The 18,741-nt window shown below is 38.7% G+C and overlaps 1 protein-coding gene and 1 non-coding gene across 3 annotated transcripts in view; one reads left to right on the top strand and one right to left on the bottom strand.

Annotated features, from left to right (window-relative positions):
- The window catches only part of HOATZ (HOATZ cilia and flagella associated protein), a 36,331-nt gene that overhangs the window by 8,189 nt on the left and 9,401 nt on the right, over positions 1 to 18,741 (bottom strand). The window lies entirely within an intron of this gene.
- Positions 8,931 to 9,001, top strand: TRNAE-CUC (transfer RNA glutamic acid (anticodon CUC)). The gene has a single exon. It is a non-coding gene; the product is annotated as a tRNA-Glu (tRNA).

The raw sequence follows: 18,741 nt of genomic DNA, 5'->3' as shown, positions 1-18,741 counted from the left end.
TTGAATAAAATAGCATTTATAGAAAAAGACCTGGGATACTTTAATGTAGGTATTAGGTGGCACTAGTCTATGAGGTCGCACAGAGTCGGACACGACTGAAGCGACTTAGCAGCAGCAGCAGCAGTGATAAAGAATCCACTGGCCAGTGCAGGGAAAGTGAGAGATGTGGGTTCTATCCCTGGGTCAGGAAGATCCCCTGGAGTAGGAAATGACACCCCACTCCAATATTCTTGCCTGAAAAATTCCATGGACAGAGGAGCCTGGCAGGCTACATTCCAGGGGGCCGAAAAGAGTTGGACATGACTGAATGACTGAGCACATTCAATATTAACTTTCTTTTCTAACTTTCCCATTACACATGTAATCAGTGGGAATTAAATGCTCCCATACTGTGATTACATAGCACTTTATACTTTTATTACAGTATTGATCTTACTTTGCTTGCTTTATCTCATAGCTGCTGCCATGTCTCTTTCAAAGTCTTATTCATCCTTTTATCCTTCCTTCAAGCTTAGCAGTGCCTTGTCAATGATACTCAATGAATTTCTGCTGAATTGGTTGAGTCATGAAATATGAATGAATGAAACCATTACATTGTCTAATACACAATTACTAGTCTAAGCAAAAAAAAATCTTAGAGATTGAAATTAAACAGTAAGAAGTTTAGTTCTTAAAATCCCCTATAAATAAAACTAATATGATTATTTTCTGTGTAATAGAAAATATTGGTTAGTCACAGATGAGATATTAATATATTGTCATAATGCTTCTAAATGGTCAAATATTTAGTTATAAGATTCTAAATAATAGGTAAAATTCATTCATTTAAATTTTGATTTCATGTCCTTTTTTATTATAATAGATTTTACTATCTAATCAGTTTTATAATATAATATGCGCCAGAAACAAAGTTTTCAAGTATGATTTGATTTTTGCTTCCTGGATATGTTTCCTGGGAATAAATAACAAAACTATTGTAGGCAACTGTGTCATCAGAACAGAAACATTTCCAACTACTCTAAGAACTCTCAGCCAGGATAACAAAATAAATTCAGTGGTAAGAGAAAATTCTTACAGTTTACCTTATTAGTTGGAATAAAGAATTTACTTGTTAATTTCATAACAAAAGAATTTTCATTTCTAACCATAGTGCTTTTGTTGTGTTTATAAATGGAATGTTATAAGGCATTTAAATCATTTAATTTATTAATTCTTAAAATGATAGCATAAGGGGGTCAGAATTTATATTTGCAATATTTTTTCTTTTTTTCAGGTTTGTTGCAATATAACTGACATACAACTCTGTGTAAGTTCAAGGTGAAAAGCAGAATTACTTGACATATATATTGTGATATGATTACCACATGAGTTTAGTTACTATCCATCACCTTATATAATTACAAATTTTTTTTCTTTTGATGAAAACTTTTAGATTGACTCACTTAGCAACTTTCAAATGTATCAATACAGTATTTTTTTTAACTACAGCCATAATGTTGTATATTACATCCCCAGGACTTTATATCTTATATTCATAATGTTTTCTTATAATCTAAAGTTTAGTTACATTACTTATATTTATATACTACTCCTGAGAAAATAAATTACAGAATAAAAAGTAAATTTTAGGAAATTAGGATTTGACAATATATAAATTTAATATCTCATAGAAGGTTAATGAATTTTAGTGTCACTTTAAGAATTAAGTTGCTGAGTTCCTATTTTTGGCTTTTCACAGCCAAATAGTTTGGGTGGCAACATATATTAGTAGCCAAACATATTTGGGTGTGAATCCCGATTCTGTGTGATTAATGGCAAATAATATCTTAACTAATCATCCTTCTAACTATAATCACTATCCCATTTGGTTAGATGTTTGTGACCTTGGGTAAATCAAAGAACCATTTCTCTGGGTATTGATTTCCTATCTGTAAGGAAAGGTGTGAAAATGGAGATAATACAAACATTGTTTAACAATGCATGGCATATAGTGGATATTTATTAATGGCAGCTATTATTAGTATAGAAAACCATTTTTCAATGCTTTTAAAATGTGAAAAGTGGGAAAAAGAGGGGAAGGGGTGTACCGCCTTCTGTGTACAGGCATGAAAGATTCCTGATGATTCAACCTCAGGTGAGTTAGTGAACAGTGTTGGAAGGAAGAAGGGAGAAACAAAAAGGGACAGCTAAAGCATTATTTGTCTTTTATGCAGTAGAAATCCTTCTGTTACAAAGTCTCCAGTATATTATAAACTTTCTTCTTAGTTAGATTTCAGTTATAAAGATCTTAATAAGCACTAAACTCTAAAAGAAAAATCTTTTCTTCTCAAGAACTTGTTCTCATATGAAGAATGCATTTCTTCCTTGTACTATGCTTAAACATTTTGACTGAAACATTCATCAAAGATAGCATATGGTAGTGCTTAGTTCACTGATTACCTATCTACATTACCAAAAGAAATTTTCTCTTGGTATTGTATAAGAGCCTAATTACTGAATTTAATCTTAAGAATATCTTAGAAGAGTACTGAACTGGTTCCAATTCAATATGCTCTTTGCTTAGTTACTTGGCAACCATCCCAGTGCTTAGAGAATCCAGAAACTCTTGAAATCAGTGTGGGGTAGTACTTCAGCACTTTGGCTACATCGTCAGATGGGTCCAGGTTCAAACTGTCTTTACTATATTTTAACTGTGTGACCTTGAAAAAGTCACTTACAGGTTGCTGCTTAAGCTTCCTCATCTGCAACAGGGGTAATTATAATGCTTCTCAGAGAGAGCTTTTCTGATGATTAAATAAGAATGTGAGTAAAGAATGTAGTGTGTATGGGCTATGTAGTTAGTTCTCAAAAATATTATTATTCTCTGGTGAAAGGAGCAGATAATTGGAAAAGGAAAAGACATGAAGAAAATAGGCTTAGGAAGCAGTGGGGGAAATATAGTCACTCAAATACAGATTTAAAAAAACACTTATTCTTTCCATTGGCTATGAAAGCAATATGACACAAACATCAAAGTATGTGAAAAAAAGCACATAGAGGAAAATTATATTTACATAAATCCATTGCTGCATCTAAAATCTTAACATAACTTTAAAATTTTAAAACATGTAAAAATTTTAGAAGAACCCTAAGGGAGCATCTGCCTGCAATGTGGGAGACCTGGGTTCGATCCCTGGGTGGGGAAGATCCCCTGGAGAAGGAAATGGCAACCCACTCCAGTATTCTTGCCTGGAGAATCCCATGGATGGAGGAGCCTGGTGGGCTACAGTCCACGGGGTGGCAAAGAGTCGGACACGACTGAGCGACTTCACTTTCACTTTCTCTTTCAAGGAAGTTCCAAAATAAACAATCTAAGGATTTAAAAATAATACATCAAAGGGAGAAAGGCAACTAAGGAAGCAGCTTAATGATCATGATTCTCACTGATGAAAAGAGGATATCAGTTCACCCAATTAAAAATAAATGAAGACATGGAGGCTGTAATGAGCATAAAGTTGCTTAATAACCCTGGCCTGACAGGGTCAAGATGTGTGTTTTGGGGAATAGAGGTACATAGGGTAGGATAGTTGAATGGCGTCATGCTGAGGACCTTGACATAAAGATAGCTCTGTTTAAATTTACTTAGCAGAAGACAGGAACTATGTTTCAGACCTCAAAATTACTAAGTTAGAAATCAAAAACAGATAAGACTTCATAGATTTGGAAATTAAAAGGCATACTTCTAAATAATTCATGAGACAAATTATAAATCAAAATAAAAATTTAAAAATACTCAGAATGGAGTAATAATGAAAACCCTATATAGCTGGTGGCTTGCAGCTAAAATAGTACTTTGAGGAATATTTACAACTGTAAATACTTGTATTAGAAAAGAGATAAGGTGGAAAATTAAGAAACAAAGTGAGAAGGGAAGGAAGTTAGAATGAAAATAAGAACTAACTCAAAACTGAAGGGAGAAATAATGAAAATCAAGAACTGATAACATAGGAAACAAAAATACTTTACAGAGGAGAATAAAACCAAATGTTATTTTTAGAAAAGACTATTAAAACAGATAATCCTTTGATATAATTACTAACAAAAAAGGATGTGAATGATTAGAAATGAAAGGGAGTAATAACTAGAGCTACAGTAGAGATTACAAAGATGATTAAACCCACTGTGAATCCTTATATCAATAAATTTGAAAATGTAGATGAAATGCATGCTTTCCAAAAAAAATAAAAATTACCAAATTATTTCAAGGGAAAAAAACCTTATTTACTCAAAAACAAAACAAAACAACCCAATTAAACCTATAGTGCTGCTGCTGCTACTAAGTCGCGTCAGTCGTGTCCGACTCTGTGCGACCCCATAGAAGGCAGCCCACCAGGCTCCTTTGTCCCTGGGATTCTCCAGGCAAGAGCACTGGAGTGGGTTGCCATTTCCTTCTCCAGTGCATGAAAGTGAAAAGTGAAAGTGAAGTCGTTCAGTCGTGTCCGACTCTTAGCGACCCCCATGGACTGCAGCCTATCAGGCTCTTCCGTCCATGGGATTTCCCAGGCAAGAGTACTGTAGTGGGGTCCCATTGCCTTCTCCGAAACCTATAGTACATATGCATATTAAGGTCATATTTATCATTTCAAGTAATTATTTTGTTTAATATTTAGCTGATAGTTTGGGTTTGCCTTGGATTGAGTTGGGTCTGCTTGCTGTACTGCCCACCATTTCTAATAGCCTTGGCTTTTTCTTCTACATTAGAGTCTCTTTCTAGGTTTCCAAGAACTGTTGAAAATGGTGTATATAGTTGGAATATAGTAATATTCTTTTCTTACTTGACTTTTGGCAGGGTTCTAATTGAGAACCACTGATCCAGACCTTCAGAATTATCATGACATTTACCTCTTAATCTGTATTTGTAGAGAGGGGCATTAAGATAAATTTAATTATATTTTATTTATCTGTGATGTTTAACTTTGCCCACACAGTTTGCTCCATAGTTGAAATTTCAAAATATATCTTTGGTGGTAATTTGCACTTTTGCAGATTATAAATAAAGACAGGATAAAGAGAAATACATAAGGCTCTCTTGAACAGTATGAGCAAGTCAATCTTGACTGTGTCTTTTAATTAGGACATGGATACCTGGGTGACCATGCCTTTCATAATCTACTCATCTTCTGAGATTTACCACTTTGGTGAAATCATTTTACTTAATACTAAAACTTTTTTTGTACCTCCTAAAATTTTATCTTTCAATTATGGGTTTAACAATGAGGGGAAGCAGAAAAGATAAAAACAAACTTTCATTGGGCACCTACTGGATGTCAGGCTTTACGTAATTCATCTAAAATCCTGAAGTAGATGGTATTACTATCTTTTAACAGATAGAAGGAACTCAATCAACATAAAAATGAACAACTTTTCTCAGGGTCACTTAACTAATTAATTAGGTAATTAATTAATTAGGTAACTAGTAACTGTCAGAGCAAAGGATTCAAACTCATTCTCAGTTGTTTGCCTCCAGGCTTCTTTTGCTGAACTATTAATACTTAAACACACACTAGAGACTGTGGTACATTTAAACACACACACACACATGCAGTAACAGAAGGGTTTCTTTAATCAATCTTGATTATGAAAATGAAGAATTGATTAGGATTAACCATGGTGAAGGAGACAGATACAGTCTGCTCTCACAGAACAATTTACATTCCAGTGGAAAGTGTGTGCTATGAGAATACACAGCAGGGGAGCTAATCCAGAGTGAGGTCTGCTTGATCAAAGTGTCTTACTCCATACCGTTTGCTACATACAATCCCAACAATGGTGGGATTTTTCAAAAAACTAAACACTGAACTACCATATGACCCAGCAATCCCACTACTGGGCATATACTCTGAGAAAACCATAACTCAAAAGGACACATGTACCCCAATGTTCATTGCAGCACGGTTTACAATAACCAGGACATAGAAACAATCTAAATGTCCAATGACAGGTGAATGAATAAAGAAGATGTGGTCCAAATATACAATGGAATGTTACTCAGCCGCTAAAAGGAGTGAAATAGGATCATTTGGAGAGATGTGGATGGATCTAGAGTCTGTCATACAGAGTGAAGTAAGTCAGAAAGAGAAAAATATTGTATATTAATGCATATATGTGGAGTTTAGAAAAATGGTACCGATGAACCTACTTTCAAGGCAGAAATAGAGATGCAGATACAGAGAATGGACACGTCGACACGGGGGGGGAAGGAGGGAGTGACTCTAATTGGGAGATTGGCATTGACATCTACACACTGTCATGCGGAAAACAGGTAGCTAGTGGGAAGCTAGCACAGGGAGCTCAGCTCAGCGCTCTCTGATGACCTCGAGAGGTGGGATGGGAGGGGCGGAAGGGAGGCTCAAGAGGAGGGGATTTATGTATGAATATGGCTGGTTCACTTCATTATACAGCAGAAGTTAACACAACATTGTAAAACAATTATATTCCAATAAAAAGCTAATCTACTTATTTTATGGAGAAGGCAATGGCACCCCGCTCCAGTACTCTTGCCTGGAAAATCCCATGGACGGAGGAGCCTGGTGGGCTGCAGTCCATGGGGTCGCTAAGAGTCAGACACGACTGAGCGACTTCACTTTCACTTTCCACTTGCATGCATTGGAGAAGGAAATGGCAACCCACTCCAGTGTTCTTGCCTGGAGAATCCCAGGGACGGGGGAGCCTGGTGGGCTGCCATCTATGGGGTCGCACAGAGTTGGACACGACTTAGCATCAGTAGCAGCAGCATAGGATCATGCACTTTGCAAAAAGTGGTCCAAGGGAAAGAATAGTTCAACTGTATGGGTACTTATAAACTGATGAATTTTCTAACATTTTATTTAATGTACATTAAATAGTTATGATAGGGCTTGCCAGCTGGCTCAGTGGTAAAGAATCCACCTGTCAAGCAGGAGACTCAGGTTTGATCCCAGGATCAGTAAGATCCCCTGGAGGAGAAAATGGCAACCCACTCCAGTATTCTTGCTAGGATAATCCCATGGACATGAGCCTGGTGGGCTATATCCATGGGGTCACAAAGAGTGAGACCTGACTAAGTGGCTGTGCACACATGCAAAAATTTACGATAGGACTTTTGATATAAGTTAAGTATACAATGAGAATTACCTTCCGATTTTAGAATACTATCTAAGCAGAACCAAGGTTCTGTGGTTTTACAGAGATTAGAGAACATTATCAAATTTTTTTCTTGCAGCTCTAGAATTTAATTTTTTTTTTCTATGCCAAGAATTTCAAGTTAAATGTCCGAGGGGATCACTAGGTAATCTTAGTTCTTAGTCTGAAAGTGAAATTGAAGTCGCTCAGTCGTGTCCGACTCTTTGCTACCTCATGGACTGTAGCCTACCAGGCTCCTCCGTCCATGGGATTCTCCAGGCAAGAATACTGGAATGGGTTGCCATTTCCTTCTCCAGGGGATCTTCCTGACCCAGGGATTGAACCCGGGTTTCCCACATTGCGGGCAGACGCTTTAACCTTACATAGTCTTAACCTTGAGTAGGTTCCATTTCTATTCTGTTACAAAATGCAATTAAGGAAGGTTAAAATTACTATTGGTTTAAGGTAAAACTATGTGTCACACTTGGGCTTGATTCCAAAAGGCAGTATGTGCCTCTTGGCCTGTTGATTTTGATAACAAAATGCTTCAGCTATTAATTTACTACCACCCCTTGTGTCTATTAAGTGAAATCTGCTATGCAGATTCCACAAATTTCATACAGCAAATTTACATCTACTATAATAAGATACAGAAATGTTGGACCTCAAATGGCTTACCATGCACTTTAAAAGATAGCCTGAATAATCAGTGAAAAGGCTTTCTCCAGCTTTAATCTGATATTTAGAAAGTAGACCTAAAGCAGTCATCTATGGGAGTGGATGGAAGGTGCTAGACGATTATTAATTGGAGGGAGGAAGAATGCTGACTTGTAGAAAAAAAATGCATATCTAAGCACCTTTTCATACCTCCTGGAAATTGCTTGATCCTGGCTCAATTCCCGGCTCTGGCATATATAATTTTCATTTGAAAAATAATGGCTTACTAAAATGAGAAAAACATATCAGTCATTACATAAAAGGAAGTCAATACAATTTTTCTTAAATGTAGATTTTGGTAAAATATGAATTTATCTGTTTTAAAGAAGGAAAATGTGTATTTTCTTGGTTCTGTTACATATTTTTTCTTAATTTTGTTATACATTTTAGTGGAAAACCACTAGTAATTTTCTGATGAGCATAGCTCTTGTTTTAAGTGCCACATGAAACAAATGCAGGAAAAAATAAGCATAAATGATTTTAAAAACTGCTTTATTTATTTAAAAAATTTTACCGAGTTTGTTTTATTTTTTATTTCTATTTTAAAAGATTTTTATTGGAGTATAGTTGATTTACAATGTTGTTAGTTTCATGTGTACAGCAAAGTGAAAAACTGCTTTAATATTGCTTTATAAGGCACTTATTTTTCTAAAGCAATAAGTGAGACTTGAATCTTAATGTTGACGAAAATATGATCATAAAATGAATATTACACTTTTAAATTCAATAAGTGAAAGTGGGTCAGTCGTGTCCGACTCCTTGTGATCCCATGGACTATAGAGTCCATGGAATTCTCTAGGCCAGAATACTGGAACGGGTAGGCTTTCCCTTCTCCAGGCAATCTTCCCAACCTAGGGATTGAACTTCACATTGCAGGAGGATTCTTCACCAGCTGAGCCACAAGGGAAGCCCAAGAATACTGGAGTGGGTAGCCTATCCCTCCTCCAGCAAATCCCTGACCCAGAAATTGAACGGGGGTCTCCTGCATTGCAGGCAGATTCTTTACCAATTGAGCTATCAGGGAAGCCCTTAAAATTCAATAAAGTATAGATATATGAAAGACAACCTGACATTCCTTGATGGTCTAGTGGTAGGACTCAGTGCTCTCACCACTGCAGCCCAGGTTGGATTCCTGGTCAGGGAAACCTCTCTTCTATGGGCTTCCCTGGTTGCTCATCAGTAAAGAATCCGCCTGCCAATGCAGGAGGCTCTGGTTCTATCCCTGGGTTGGGAGGATCCCCTAGAGGAGGAAATGGCAACCCATTCCAATACTCTTGTCTGGGAAATCCCATGAACAGAGGAACCTGATGGGCTACAGTCACTGGGGTTGCAAAGAGTAGAGCACGAATTAACAACTAAACAACAACAATTTTAAAGATATTTCTATATGTAATTGAATTATATATTATTGCTGACTTGGTCCACAATAATCACCAAGACTTGTCCTTAGCAAACAAATAACTACTGAGTCTTCAAAGTTTTTTATCATGTTGCTGGTTATACAGATGTGATGAATGGATGAATGGGATTGACCTCATCGTTCAGGTATGACTGTCCTGTCCACTATGTTGTAACAAGGAGCAGGTGGGGGATTCCCCATCTAGATGACTCTATCTCATCTCTGGCCCATACTTCTGTAGCTCACATATTTACAGGCCTATTTGACACTCAAATAGACTTATCACTGCTTATCTCAAAGGGACCTCAAACTCCATGAGTCTAAACTGAATGGACTTTCATAACTCAGTGAAGCTATGAGCCATGCTGTGAAGGGCCACCCAAGACTGGCAGGTCATGGTGGTGAGTTCTGACAAAATGTGGTCCCCTGGAAGGGGGAATGGCAAACTACTCCAGTACTTTTGCCTCCAGAACCCCATGAACTGTATGAAAAGGCAAAAAGATATGACACCAGAAGATGAGCCCCCAGGTCAGAAGGTGTCCCACGTGCTACTAGAGAAGAACAGAGGGCAATTAGTAACAGCTCCAGAAAGAATGAAGAGGGTAGTCCAAACAGGAAATGACCTCAGTTGTGGATGTGTCTGGTGGTGAAAGTAAAGCCCAATGCTGTAAAGAACAATATTGCATAGGAACCCGGAATGTTAGGTCTGTGAAGCAAGGTAAACTGGATGTGGTCAAGGAGGAGATGGCAAGTGTGAACATCAACATTTTAGGAACCAGTGAACTAAAATGCAAATGAGAATGGGTGAATTTAATTCAGATGACCATTATATCTACTACTGTGGGTAAGAATCCCTTAAAAGAAATAGAGCAGCTCTCATAGTCAACAGAAGAGTCTGAAATGCAGTACTTGGATGTAATCTCAAAAATGACAAAATGATTTTAGTTCTTTTCCAAGGCAAACCATTCAACATCACTGCAATCCAAGTCTATACCCCAATCACTGATGCCGAATGATTTTATGAAGACCTATAAGACCTTCTAGAACTAACACCAAAAAGAGACGTCCTTTTCATCATTGGGGATTAGAATGCAAAAGTAGGAAGTTAAGAGATACCTGGAGGAACAGGCAAGTTTGTCTTTGGAGTGCAAAATAAAGCAGAGCTAAGGCTACTAGAATTTTGACAAGAAAACACACTTATAACAAATACCCTCTTCCAACAACACAAAAGACAACTTACACACGGACATCACCAGATGGTCAATGCTGAATCAGATTGATTATATTCTTTGCAGCTGAAGATGGAGAAGCTCTGTACAGTCAGCAAAAACAAGACCAGGAGCTGTCTGTGGCTCAGATCATGAGTTCCTTCTTGCAAAATTCAGACTTAAATAGAAGAAAACAGGGAAAACCACTAGGCCACTCAGGTATGACCTAAATAAAATCCCTTTTGATTATACAGTGGAGGTGATGAATAGATTCAAGGGATTATTAGATCTGGTAGACAGAGTGTCTGAAGAGCTATGGGCAGAAGTTCATAACACTGTACATAACGTGGTGACCAAACCCATCCCAAAGAAAGAGAAATGCAGGAAGGCAAAGTAGTTTCCTCAGGAGGCTTTACAATAGCTGAGAAAAAAAGAGAAGTGAAAGGCAAAGGAGAAAAGGAAAGATATACCCAACTGAATACAGGGTTCCAGAGAATGGCAAGGAGAGATAAGAAGGCCTTCTTAAATAAACAGTGCAAAGAGATAGAAGAAAACAATGGAGTGGGAAAGACTAACGATGTCTTCAAGAAAACTGGAGATATCAAGGGAATATTTCATGTAAGGATGGGCATGATAAGGGACAGAAATGGTCATAACCTAACAGAAACAGAAGAGATACGAAGAGGGGGCAAGGACACAGAGGAGAACTATACAAAAATGGCCTTAATGACCTGGATAATGATGATGGTATGGTCATGGACCTAGAGCCAGATGTTCTGGAGTATGAGGTCAAATGGGCCTTAGGAAGCATTACTACAAACAAACCTAGTGGAAGCAACAAAATTCCAGTTGAACTGTTTCAAATCCTAAAAGATGATGCTATTAGAGAGCTGCACTCAATATGCCAGCAAATTTGGAAAACTCAGCAGTGGCCACAGGACTGGAAAAGGTCAGTTTTCATTCCAATCCCAGAGAAAGGCAATGCCAAAGAATGTTCCAACTACTATACAATTGCTCTCATTTCACATGCTAGCAAGGTTATGCTCAAGATCCTTCAAACTAAGTTTCAGTAGTAAGTGAACCAAGAACTTTCAGATGTATAAGCTAGTTTAGAAATGGCAGAGTAACTAGAGATCAAATCGCCAACATTAGTTGATGCATAGAAAAAGCAAGAGAATTCCAGAAAAACATCTATTTCTGCTTCATTGTCTATGCTAAAGTCTTTGAGTGTGTGGATCACAAGCTGTGGAAAATTCTTAAAGTGATGGGAATACCAAGCCACCTTATCTGTCTCTTGAGAAATGTGTATGCAGGTCAAGAAGCAACAGTCAGAACCAGGCATGGAACAATGGACTGGTTAAAAATTAGGAGAGGAGTACATCAAGGCTGCATTTTGTCACCCTGCTTATTTAACTTCTATGCAGAGTACATCATGAGAAATGCTGGGCTGGATGAATCACAAGCTGGAATCAAGATTGCCAGGGGAAATATTAACAACCTCAGATATGCAGATGATACCACTCTAACGGCAGAAAGTGAAGAGGAACTAAAGAACCTCTTGATGAGAGTGAAAGAGAAAAGTGAAAACACTGGCTTAAAACTCAACATTTGAAAACTAAGATCATGGCATCTGGTCCTATCACTTCATGGTAAATAGAAGAGGGAAAAGTGGAAACAGTGATAGAATTTATTATCTTGGGCTCCAAAATCACTGTGGACAGTGACTACAGACATGAAATTAAAAGTCATTTTCTCCCTGGAAGGAAAGCTATGACAAATATAGACAACATATTAAAAGGCAGAGATATCACTTTGCCAACTAAGGTCTGTATAGTCAAAGATATGGTTTCTCCAGTAGTCATGTATAGATGAGTGATTTGGACCATAAAGAAGCTGAGTGCCAAAGAAGTAATGCTTTCAAACTGTGGTGCTGGAGAAGACTCTTGAAGAGTACCTTGGTCTGCAAGGAGATCAAACAAGTCAATCCTACAGGAAATCAATCCTGTATATTCATTGGAAGGATTGATGCTAAAGCTGAAGCTCCAATACTTTGGCTACCTGATGCGAACTGCCAACTCATTGGAAAAGACCCTGTTGCTGAGAAAGATTGAAAGCAAAAGAAGAGGGTGGCAGAGGATGAGATGGTTACATAGCATCACTGACTCAATGAACAAGAATTTGAGCAAACTCCTGGAGATAGTGAAGGACAGGGAAGCCTGGTGTGCTGCAGTCCATGGGCTCGCAGAGAGTCAGACATGACTTAACAACTAAACCACAACCCTTTCCCCCTCCTTGCAAAACCCCAACAACTTGATCTTATTTAATGTTCTTTGTTTCATTGAATGGTACCATCTATCATGTTCTGCAAGCCAGGATACCATGATATTATCTTTTATACCTTGCTATACCTCACTGTCCATATTCAATACACAATTCAAGTCCTAATTATTTTTCTTCCTAAGTATATCTCTTAAATCAATCTACTTTTTCCTAATCCAAACTATCATCAGCTCGCAACTGAATGATTGCACTGGCCTTCACTCTGGTTTCCTTACTTCTGGCCACTTTCAACCTGTTCTCCTAAATTTTTTAAAATAAATCTATTATCCTCCCCCAAATTAAAACCCTACAATGGCTTCTTATTGTTTAAATACTGTGGCCTAAGTTTTCCATCACCACACTGGCCATTCAGCTTCAGACAGGCACTAAGTTGTTTCTGCTGTCCAGAATGTTCTCTTAATGTTCCTTCCACCATCTCTGGCCTAATTAAAGCCTTCCTTTAAATCTCAGCTGAATCTTTGCAGAAATTCTCCCTGACTCCATTGATTGGATCAATACTGCCTGATTAGATGTTCTCCTAACATCACATGTAATTCTTTCATAAGTATTTCTCTCGTTGATTAGATTATAAGTTTCGGATGAGGGCAGAGTTTGTAACTTTAATGCTTGTTTTTTTGTTGTTGTTCATCATTGTACTCCTGTATCTAGCACAATGCCAGACTAACAGAGATTCTCAACAAATATTTATCAAGTGAATCTTGCACAGTTTTTTTTCCAAATTGGATTCTCCTACCTTTTGACTCTGGAACTCATCCTCTTGTTGATGGGTTTGTCTGACCTTTCATGCCTGAGCTGTACACTGCCTCTTAAGTTTTCACCCTTACCTTGCCTACATCTTTTTATAAGGGTACATAGTTTTCAGCTGCTTCTGGCAAACATTCTGTAACTTTCAGCTTGGCCCCATGACCCCACATTTCACTGTATGGCCCTCATCTGTATTAATGTATGAATCGAGATGCATATAATGTCCAATTCAACTTCGCACATAAAGACTAATGTCTATAGCTACACCAACAACTACATCATATCTGTTTGGAACATTTATAGCCAACAGTGTTTTTTCTTTTTTTTTCTTTTGGCCGTACCATGTGGCTTGCAGCATCTCAGTTCTTCACCTGGGCCACGGCAATGACAATGTAAAGTCCTAACTACCAGGACTGCCAGGGAATTCCCTACTGTTTCCTATTACCTTTTAAATGTATTTTATATGTTATCTTTTTTCTTTCTGTTTTTACTTATTCATTGTTATAAAAATTTATCCTTTATAATAAAAGTTTCCAAGTTTAGATAAATTGTAAGTTTTTTCAAATAAATTACTGAATTAGTGCTACGATGAAAAGATGCCATTTTCTTTCTTAAAAAGGTATTTAACAGATTTTTATCTCAATAATAAAATCAATTGTTGGTAAACTGACTTTTGAACAATATTTTTTGGTTTTGTAAGAAAGAGTTACTATAGTTAGGTGAATTTGTTTGTCTCATACAGTGAAGCCTCTAAAGTAGCTATCTGGGTATGGCAGAAGGGAATGACACAAACGTTTAGGAATGTGATTGGAGTTTGGGTAAAAAATACATGCTTCTAGGAATGTGCTTTCTTTTTTTATAGCCAAGTCTATCTCTGTATCAAAGTTCTAGTATATATTGTCATGTCCCATGTTCAAGTTTTTGTCTTGTGTCTTTGCCCAGTGTCTGAGACAGTTGGGGACAGTGGCCTTGATTTATTTTCTAGTCTTGATGCTGCATTCTAATTCCCATATCAAGGTTTCTCTTACATCTTGTTGGCACCATGACCTTAAATTTTTATCTACTGCCTTTTCCTGGTGCCAGTTCCTTCAGAGAACAGATAATGCTCATTGACTGTGACTTTATTCTGCAGCTTACAGACTGTATTTCCACTCTTGTCTGTTGCTTGGACATCCCTTTTTGCAACTGCTTACATGTTTATTCAGTATTTCTGAGCCTGTGAGGCTCGGAGTCTTGGTCAATTCTATTTTGGGCCATCCTCTGATGAAATGAATACCTCATAAGCTATCTAGCTCAAGGAACTAGGCCATCATGCGGGTGTCTGGTTCAGACAAGTTAAATAATCTATTTGTTCACTCATAAGCATTTATTTGGTAGGTTGGGAGATGATCTGATATTTGTCAGTTCCTGTGATTATAAAGTCAAGGAAGTCATGACTTTTTCCTTAAGGAATTTAGAGCCTGAAGGAGAAACAGCTCAACTATACCATACTACTATGTGTCAGGAGCTATGACCAGGGAATGTACAGGGTATGAGGGAAGCACAAAGGAAAGGGCATTTGTATCAACCTGGGGAATAGTGAGTGTAAGGAAAGACTTGCATGTGATTATTTTTGAAGTGTTTTTAAATACAAGTAGGCATTGGCTAACGGAGAAGGCAATGGCACCCCACTCTAGTACTCTCTCCTGGAAAATCCCATGGACGGAGGAGCCTGGTGGGCTGCAGTCCATGGGGTCGCTAAGAGTCGGCCACGACTGAGCGACTTCACTTTCACTTTTCACTTTCATGCATTGGAGAAGGAAATGGCAACCCACTCCAGTGTTCTTAAAGCCTGGAGAATCCCAGGGATGGGGGAGCCTGGTGGGCTGCCGTCTATGAGGTCGCATGGAGTCGGACACAACTGAGGCAACTTAGCAGCAGCAGCAGGCATTGGCTAAAGCGAGAAATCGGAGGAAGGAATTTCCAAGCAGAAGAAACTGTCAACTCAGCACAGAGGTGACCATGTCTCCTAGGTTCCTGTCTGCCTTTGATCTCAACATTTCACCGATGTGAAATGTTTCACCACATTTCATCAATGTACAACTTTGTTTTATGTGTTTCTCTTTACAGACACCTTATTTAAAATAGCTTGTTGATTCACCAACATTGAACTCATAGCCAATAGCACTTGTAACTCATATCTGAGTCAAGCTTATCTAAAGCATGTATTTTTTCCGTAAGGCACGTCACAACCTTCTTGCACTTAGGAACACTACACAGTCCTTCAGCATTTGGAGGCTATTTAAATCAGTGAAATCATTTAAAAAAGCGAAAAACATGGCACTTAATAAACTGCAAAAAGGACACCTGTTTACAGTATGAGTTGAAACAAGAAGGCATAATATTGTCTTGTTTAGCCTCAGCTAGGAACATGTGTGTTGCTGCTGCTGCTGCTGCTAAGTCGCTTCAGTCGTGTCTGACTCTGTGCGACCCCATAGATGGCAGCCCACCAGGTCCCCCCATCCCTGGGATTCTCCAGGCAAGAACACTGGAGTGGGTTGCCATTTCCTTCTCCAATGCATGAAAGTGAAAAGTGAAAGTGAAGTCACTCAGTTGTGTGTTGGGCAACTCAAAATTTTCACTGGTCTGTGAATTACCTCCAATGACCACAAAGATGCCAGTATTGATTTTGGGGTTACAAGTAAAATGTTGCATAGTAAGTGAATTTGCAGCTATGGAATTGTGAATAAGAAGGATTGACTGTATCACCAACACAGTGGCTTGGGGAACTGCAAAATCTCAGACGCCAAATAGACAAATGGCTGTATCAGGCTCTGAGAGTATGCGTGACCACCGGACTAAAACACCTTAGCACAGAAAATGATAAAATGAGGAAGTAAATATAGATACAGAAAATTTTAAACTTTCTTATCTGGCTCCAACATATTTTACCTACAGCTCTTTTTATCTTACCTTTGGCAGAGGCACAGGGAAAAGGTAGGCTATGGTTTTGATTTCAGGTATGTTGTGATTATTTTCTGAGTGACCTGATCCACAGAATTACCCAGTTCTTAAAAAAATTCTATTTGATTAACCCTACTGGCGGTTCGTGACATTGTACAGGAGACAGGGATCAAGATCATCCCCATGGAAAAGAAATGCAAAAAAGCAAAACGGCTGTCTGGGGAGGCCTTACACATAGCTGTGAAAAGAAGAGAAGCGAAAAGCAAAGGAGAAAAGGAAAGATATAAGCATCTGCATGCAGAGTTCCAAAGAATAGCAAGAAGAGATAAGAAAGCCTTCTTCAGCGATCAATGCAAAAAAATAGAGGAAAAGAACAGAATGGGAGATCTCTTCAAGAAAATTAGAGATACCAAGGGAACATTTCATGCAAAGATGGGCTCGGTAAAGAACAGAAACGGTATGGACCTAACAGAAGCAGAAGATATTAAGAAGAGGTAGCAAGAATACACAGAAGAACTGTATAAAAAAGATCTTCATGACCCGGATAATCACAATGGTGTGATCACTCATCTAGAGCCAGACATCCTGGAATGTGAAGTCAAGTGGGCCTTAGAAAGTATCACTACGAACAAAGCTAGTGGAGGTGATGGAATTCCAGTTGAGCTATTTCAAATCCTGAAAGATGATGCTGTGAAAGGGCTGCACTCATTATGCCAGCAAATTTGGAAAACTCAGCAGTGGCCACAGGGCTGGAAAAGGTCAGTTTTCATTCCAATCCCAAAGAAAGGCAATGCCAAAGAATGCTCAAACTATTGCACAATTGCACTCATCTCACACGCTAGTAAAGTAGTGCTCAAAATTCTCCAAGCCAGGCTTCAACAATATGTGAACTGTGAACTTCCAGATGTTCAAGCTGGTTTTAGAAAAGGCAGAGGAACCAGAGATCAAATTGCCAACATCCGCTGGATCATGGAAAAGCAAGAGAGTTCCAGAAAACTTCTATTTCTGCTTTACTGACTATGCCAAAGCCTTTGACTGTGTGGATCACAATAAAGTGTGGAAAATTCTGAAAGAGATGGGAATACCAGACCACCTGACCTGCCTCTTGAGAAATCTGTATGCAGGTCAGGACGCAACAGTTAGAACTGGACATGGAACAACAGACTGGTTCCAAATAGGAAAAGGAGTACGTGAAGGCTGTATATTGTCACCCTGCTTATTTAACTTCTATGCAGAGTACATCATGAGAAACGCTGGGCTGGAAGAAGCACAAGCTGGAATCAAGATTGCTGGGAGAGAGATCAATAACCTCAGATATGCAGATGACACCACCCTTATGGCAGAAAGTGAAGAGAGCTAAAAAGCCTCTTGATGAAAGTGAAAGTGGAGAGTGAAAAAGTTGGCTTAAAGCTCAACATTCAGAAAACGAAGATCATGGCACCCGGTCCCATCACTTCATGGGAAATAGATGGGGAAACAGTGGAAACAGTGTCAGACTTTATTTTGGGGGGCTCCAAAATCACTGCAGATGGTGACTGCAGCCATGAAATTAAAAGACGTTTACTCCTTGGAAGAAAAGTTATGACCAACCTAGATACCATATTCAAAAGCAGAGACATTACTTTGCCAACTAAGGTCCGTCTAGTCAAGGCTATGGTTTTTCCAGTGGTCATGTATGGATGTGAGAGTTGGACTGTGAAGAAGGCTGAGTGCCGAAGAATTGATGCTTTTGAACTGTGGTGTTGGAGAAGACTCTTGAGAGTCCCTTGGTCTGCAAGGAGATCCAACCAATCCATTCTGAAGGAGATCAGCCCTGGGATTTCTTTGGAAGGAATGATGCTAAAGCTGAAACTCCAGTACTTTGGCCACCTCATGCGAAGAGTTGATTCATTGGAAAAGACTTTGATGCTGGGGGGGATTGGGGGCAGGAGGAGAAGGGGACGACAGAGGATGAAATGGCTGGATGGCATCACTGACTTGATGGATGTGAGTCTGCGTGAACTCCGGGAGATGGTGATGAACAGGAAGGCATGGCGTGCTGCGATTCATGGGGTCGCAAAGAGTCGAACATGACTGAGCGACTGAACTGAACTCAACTGGTGGCTCAGATGGTAAGGCGTCTGCCTACAATGTGGGAGACCCGGGTTCATTCCCTGGGTCGGGAAGAGCCTCTGGAGAAGGAAATGGCAACCCACTCCAGTACTCTTGCCTGGAGAATGCAATAGACAGAGGAGCATGGTAGGCTACAGT

The sequence above is a fragment of the Ovis aries genome, chromosome 15, assembly GCF_016772045.2.
Source record: "Ovis aries strain OAR_USU_Benz2616 breed Rambouillet chromosome 15, ARS-UI_Ramb_v3.0, whole genome shotgun sequence".
NCBI classification, from domain to species: domain Eukaryota; kingdom Metazoa; phylum Chordata; class Mammalia; order Artiodactyla; family Bovidae; genus Ovis; species Ovis aries.
This window is presented reverse-complemented; position numbering and strand designations above follow the sequence as displayed.